Consider the following 7076-nt stretch of genomic DNA (forward strand, 5'->3'; position numbering starts at 1 on the left):
TTTGAACCTAAATTTTTAAATTGTTTTTCTATTTCCTGTTAGGTTTTATTTTCATTATTTAACAAAAAATTATTTTGTTGTAAAGATGCTTTAAAGAGGGATTAGTTACATGTGTAAGGTAAGGAGCACATTTCTTGCTGAGTATTGTTACCCCCTTCTTTCTTGTTCACCCACTATCCCATCCCTCCACTCTTCCCTTACTCCTCCCTTCCCATGGTGTAAACTTCATTTTCCACATAGTGTCTTGTGAGTATCTTTGTTGCAATGGGTCATCCTGTGTTGAACCTAAATTTTCTATTTCTCTAATCCCAATTCTAATTCTGTCTGGAATCCTAACCCTAACCATAATAATAATGATAACTCAATTCAGAAGTTAATAAAAACTACTCAATTTTTGGTTCATCCTGTTAATCCAATGTACATCTTGATTTAAGTTGCAGTTTAGCTTAAATCTTCCAAATTTGTTTATATGCACATTTATAAAGATGTAATTTTATGTGAAAAACAGAAGATCTTTGGAGGAAGGAGTAATGTGAAGGAAATGGAGTATAATCACATACATTAAATATATTATGGAATTATCACTTCTGACAAGTAATAACCATTAACAAAATAAACAAAAATAAATAAACGACACACTACTTTCTAATGTTCTTTACGAGAGACATGATATGTCTTATGAAAGAAATACTTTTGTTAGATAAACTTTGTTTGTGCATAATTTATATTGTTACTGGCCAATTATTTAAATTAATGATATAAATGTATTGAATAAGATTCCATGACAAAAAATATAAAACAGTTACTTAGCAATTGTTTGAGAAAAAGTTATAGTCCTGAGTTTTAGGAAACTGAATTTTTATTTCCCTACAAGGCAATGAATTAGGTTTACTAATGTAGTATTTGTTGTAAGTTTAGCGAACATAATTGGCATGAAAAACAACTAACTGTACATCTTCTTTCTTGAATGAGTGATATTTTAAACATTGTATTTTATTCAAATGCATACTGCATTTCAAAATAAATGCAATTTTATCTCCTTTCAGAACAAGTACTTACACTGAAATTAAATATACTAGCATATTCAGGTATTTAAAAGCTAAATTTTCTATGTTTTATATATAGCTCTACATATTCAGAATGACATGATATTTTTTTATTCATAAACATCTAACCTCAGATTTTTGCTTCATCAATATATTGTCTCATGAGATTGTAGTGAAGGCTCCAGTAAGCAGCGTGGTCAAAGCCGTTTCCTGAATTCTAAATTTTAAATCTAATCATTTTTAGGCTTTGATAATATCATTTACTATATCTTCAGAGCAATTAAGCTAAAATAAATACTACTTTTTAAACATTTCACACACATTGTAAATAATATTAACATAGGCCAAAAAGAGAGTATTTCAGACTCATCCTATTTGGTGATCTTACTGTGAAGAATGTAGAGAGTAGAAGGTCCTTAAACTCAATAAATAGTTTTGGTTAAATTAAATCATATATCTGGATTTCTAATTTAGAGGTTAATCACATGGAAACAGGAAAATAATAAAAAATTTACTTTGGGATCAACAGAAAAAAGATATTTGTGCATGTACAACACTTGGTTTATTAGTCTGTAGTTGAACACTGAACTTTGATCTATATCTTGGTTGTTGTTGTGAATAACGTGAATAACAATGAACTACAGATGTATTTACAAGTTACCCATAGAGAAATAATCACATGATTGGTGTGTCAGATGATATTTCAACTTTGGATATCTTTAGAAAACTGCATACTACTTTCTACAACGAGAACACTAACCTGTATTTTGACCAAGAGTGTAGAAAATTTCCTTTTCTCCACAGTCTCGCCATCCAACATTATTACCTTTTAAGTTTTTTTAAAGGGCAAGTTTTTACAGTATGAAGTACCCAAGACTGGCCTTAGACTCAAATCCTTTTACCCCAACCTCCTAATCGCTTGGAATTACCTGGTTCCTTGGATATTTTTGATAAGAGTTATGATAGTTATGAAGTAGTAAGTATCTTAGTAATTTTGAATTGCATTTCTCTAATGACTTCTCTTTACAAAGAATTAAGCCAGCATAGAAGTTGTATTAAATACAAATTTGTAAACCCACACGCGATTTTCAGGGCTTTTTGGAAAACATGTCTATTCAGAACTTTTGTCCATTTTTAATCAAGTTTCTTGTTAACCTCATCTTTAATCTCTCCATACAAAATCAATAATTAGTTCAAGGTAGTAGAAAGGAAAATATTAAGCAACTCCTAATATTTTTCAATTTTTTATAACATGATGTTGCTTAAATCATTTTCTGTTAAGGCTTGAGACTATATAACTCAATTTAGTTAGACCTTTTCCAAGGCTATATGTATTTTATTTATTTTACTTTGGTTTTTCTTTCCAAAGTCTGTGTGACTAATTTCCCTTGGTTTCTTTCTGTCTCATGTTGTTCAGATTTGAAAGTGAAGAATAAATGTAAGGATGCAAACAAAAAAATATACAGTTCCCCTCATCTGATGATTCCTCTACAAGAATGAGGAAAGTGTTCATCCTTCTAAGGACCTATGATAGCACATCAAAAAGAGAATTCATTTTCTATGTTTTCCTTATCTTTGTAACTTGAATGATGTAAAACACAATATACTGCTCAGACACTTTCATGATTTTTCAGTTTTGCACATTTTCATATGGATTTCACCTCAGTCTACAACATTCCTTCATCGTTCTGTCCCTGATATTTTTACACTATCAAGACATAAGATAACCAGTTTGATTTACAGCATGAGAAGTTATCTACCTGGCTTCCTTGGAAGCAGAGTATGGTCAATAGATATTACTTCTGGTTGCTCATTACATGTAATGGTTTCTGTACTATTCATCACATTCTGTTTAGTATTTTAAAAAGACATGGCTAAACTAAAAGTTCATTCATAGAAGTTTATGTTAAGTGTTTCATAAGTTTTATTTCTCTTAATTCTTAAGATAACATTTGCTATAATGCTAATGTTATTGCCATTTTACTGTTGGGAAAAATTGTAATTAAAGACAGTAAGTGCATGTCCCAAAGACACACACAGTGAGGAAGGAAATGAGTCAAAGTTTCCAAAAGTCTTTCAGAAATATCAAAAAGGTGGGTAAAATCTCTCCATTCTCTTACACTCTCAATTCAATATTCATATTGTCCAAGAAATAATAGCATAGCAATACTTGCTATGTTATTATGGTGATTGTTTTCTATCACATTTTGTCTTCAACACAGACTATGTTTGTGATATTGGGTTATCATGCACAGAGCAGAGCTTATAAGTTGAGGTCCAAAGAGAGCCAAATTTTTTCTGTCCCACAGTTCCAGTTTCCTTTTTAAAAAGTACTAAAACGTTTAAATATCATCACTTACTGTCTTTTAAGAATCCAAAAACGAAATAAATTCACATATAATCACTCTAAAATGCTTTAAAAGTAGGAGATAATAAAACAGGCCCCCATGAAGTGAATTTTCTTCTATTTTAAAAATTATTCTGAAAGGCTTGTGCTGGCTGGTCACACCTGTAATCCTATCTACTCAGGATATCTACTCATGAGCCTGAGATCTGTGGATAACATTCTGGAGCCAATCAGGGCCAAAAAACAAAAACAAAAACAAAAAAAAAAAACAACTTCATGAAATTATTTTTCAAAATTTTTAATGAACTAGCAAAAAGCCAGGAATGGAGATGTAGCTCATATAGTAGCTCACCAAGCTAGATAGGAAAGGCCTAACAAGACCTTGAAGCCCTGATTTTAACTCTGAGCACTCCAACACACATGCTTTGGTTTTGTTTGCATTCTCACGCATGTTTGCTGGTGCGCTGCTGAGATCACACACACACATACACACACACACACACACAGACATATTCAAATTACCTTCATATCAGTGTTCTGCATTAATTTCTTTGTTAACGATAATATATGGGTAAAATAGAGGAAATGAACTCTTCCATCTCAGAACATTTTTATATGTTTTTTATTTTAATAATACTGTGCAGAGGGGTCACATTTACATGAGGAAGGAAATTAGTACATTTTCTAACAAGCATTGTTACCTCCTCCTTTATATTTCCCCTACTATCCTTTCCCTCCCACCTCCACAAATACACTCCCCGCCCCATTTTCTATCCCCCCGCCTAAATTGTAAAGTTCATTTTTCAACATAGTGTCTTGTGCATCTCATGGTTACAATTGGTTAAATTGCATCCCTATTTGAGCATTTTTCCCTTCCTCTCCCCAAATTTCCTACAAGATGTAGGTGCACCAACTTCAAATACAGAGAAAACAGGGGTTATAGCGTGGGGGAGGAACATACAAAGAAACAAAAATAAATGACATCGTACATTATAAGTAAGTTAGAAACAATAGCAAGAAACATAAAACCACTTGTGTCCCTATCTTGGGGTTCAATTCCCTTAACATCATCTTGTCTGGTATTATGCACACATCGTTTGAGCTTTTCTGCTTATCCCAGACATATATTCGTTATTGAAAATAAGGGAAACCATGGGACTTATGTTTTTTTGGACTTGGCTTACTTCACTCAATAAATTTTTTTTCCAAATCTTTCTATTTCCTAACAAATTGGGAGATGTCATTCTTTCTGATAGAGGCATAGAATTCCATTGTGTATATATACCACATTTTCTTGATCCATTCATCTAATAGGGGCATCTGGGTTAGTTCCATATCTTAGCTATCGTAAATAATGCTGCAATAACCATAGTTGTGCTGGTAGTTTTAGTATGGTTTTGTTTGTGATCATTTGGGTAAATCCCCAAAAGTGGGATTGCTGTGTCATAGTGGAGCTTTATGTAGAGTCTTTTGAGGAACCTCCATACTGCTTTCCAAAGTAATTGAACAAGTTTACACTCCCACCAAGAATGCAGTACGGTTCCCTTGGGGCCACATCCCTTCCAGCATCTGTTTTTGTAAAAATATGGAATGCTCCACGAATTTGCATGTCATCCTTGCACAGGGGCTATGCTAATCTTCTCTGTATTGTTCCAATGTTAATGTATGTGATGCTGAATTGAGCAAAGAATATTTTTTATATATAAAGTATAGTTTTATTGATTTTATTAAACTAGTAAGTTTTTATTAAACTAGTAAGTTCAAAACTAGTAAGTCCAAAAGAATTGTGAAATTTTAGAACCATGTATTTCTTACATAAGCACACATTTAAGAATAAAATCAAGACTGACATGTCAAAACAAAATAATTCCAGATATTTGTTGTTCAAGAAATGTGTAGGAGGAGGAATTCAATTATTCTATAAAAGGCACCTGTCATAATGAACACTCTAGCAAGTGTTAAGGTTTGTTAAAAGTTTTAATGTTTTACATATGTTTAATTTTGGGATTTGGCTTATATATGCCAAAATTAGGATTGTTTGGCAAGTATAAAACTTTTCTATAAAGTATTTAAGATTTATGGAAGCAGATATTAACTACTAAGTATTTACATTTCAGAGTTTATAGAAACCTTATTAATGAGAAGTTGCAAAGTCTTTGTGTAAAGAAGTAGAGTGAAGAGTTAAGACTATGTTAACTACACAGTTTCTGTTAAAACGTTAGGGCTAACTTCCTTTATATGTTAGTGAGGAAAAAATGATGATGTAAGTCATAAACCAATGATGAGATGAGCCATAAATACTCATCTTAGTGGGAAACTTTAAGACTACGCATATTCCATAAAACTTTGGTTGAACATCAATACCGTAGCCAGTGTTAAATGTACCGAAATATGAAAAAATAATAAAATCTAATATGTCTACACTTCAAATACTGAAAATATTGATATTTGTTTTGTTTTTTATTTTATTAATCATTAATATTTAATTATTGGTTTTCTTTATTTGTAGCATTGTTTTCCTTGTTGTAATATAATACAACATTTGGTAAGTCATCATTAGGAGGTTCTTTGAGAAGCTTACTGGGATCGCCAAACCAGGTTTTATAGGTGCATGTGAATTTACAAAGAGGAAAATTAAAAACAAAATATTTATTAAAAAAGATCAAGTAGAGTCTGAATCAGGAGTGTTGATAAATATCCACACGTGAATGCTTAGACCTAGGCTGAAGCAGCGGTATTACTGAGTTAAAGCCATAAAAGTGAGAGGCTTTTTGTTGTGTTTTTTATTTTGATTTTGGTGGTCATGGGGCTTGACCTCTGGGGCCTGAGTGCTGTACCTCAGCTCAAGGCTAGCAGTACCACTGAGGCGCAGTACCACTTCCATCTTTTTCTGCTTATGTGGTGCTGAGGAATGAAACCAAGGGCTTCATGAATGCAAGGCAAGCACTCTACCACTCATACACCTTCCCAGCACCTGAGGACTATGATTTAAAAAAAACATTTAAACAACATTTCATTTCTGTTTTGGGTTATGTTATGAAATATATGAATATCTTTTTATATTTTTGTGAATTTTAATACTTCTAAATTTATACTAACTTTAGCCACTTTATCCTTTTCAAAGTCATGAAATACCTCTGAGAGTTTGTTTTTGTGAAGATTGTTTTTGCATTTATAATTTCTTCTGAGTCACTTTTATTTTTATCAAAATAACTTTATATTTCATGTTGATTTGTTGTCATACATCAAATATCTTCAAATGTACAAGTAAAGTCTAAAGATAGCAGTATGAATATTCTCATACAGCTCTTGTTTATCTGTTATGCACTTTCAGTATTATGATATTTCTCTCTCACTCTCACACTCTCTCATTTCCTCTCTTTCTCTTACATGCTCAATGTCTGCTACTTAGAATTTCTGCTGGTCTACTATTATCATTCAGGATCCATGGGTTTTGTGGGAACATGATAGCGACCATCACTTACACTTGCATTCTTTAAGAGTTATAACAGTGATGTGATATTATTCTCTAACATTTATATGGCAAAACACCAAATCTATTAATTCCTTTTCAATTTTACTACTATTATAACTTTTATTACATAGCAATCATTGGGATGGATAAGATACTGTGACCTGTGTCCTAAAAAGTTCTTTTTCTTTTACAAACAAACTTTTTCTTT

The 7076-nt window shown here is 32.0% G+C and overlaps 1 non-coding gene across 1 annotated transcript; it reads right to left on the reverse strand.

Annotated features, from left to right (window-relative positions):
* Nucleotides 1-4972: 4972 nt before the first annotated feature.
* LOC138806680 (U6 spliceosomal RNA) lies at nt 4973-5079 on the reverse strand. The gene has a single exon (XR_011365956.1). It is a non-coding gene; the product is annotated as a U6 spliceosomal RNA (small nuclear RNA).
* Nucleotides 5080-7076: the final 1997 nt, after the last annotated feature.

This window comes from Dipodomys merriami, unplaced genomic scaffold (genome assembly GCF_024711535.1).
Source record: "Dipodomys merriami isolate MVZ:Mamm:240054 unplaced genomic scaffold, mDipMer1.0.p SCAF_404, whole genome shotgun sequence".
Classification (NCBI taxonomy): domain Eukaryota; kingdom Metazoa; phylum Chordata; class Mammalia; order Rodentia; family Heteromyidae; genus Dipodomys; species Dipodomys merriami.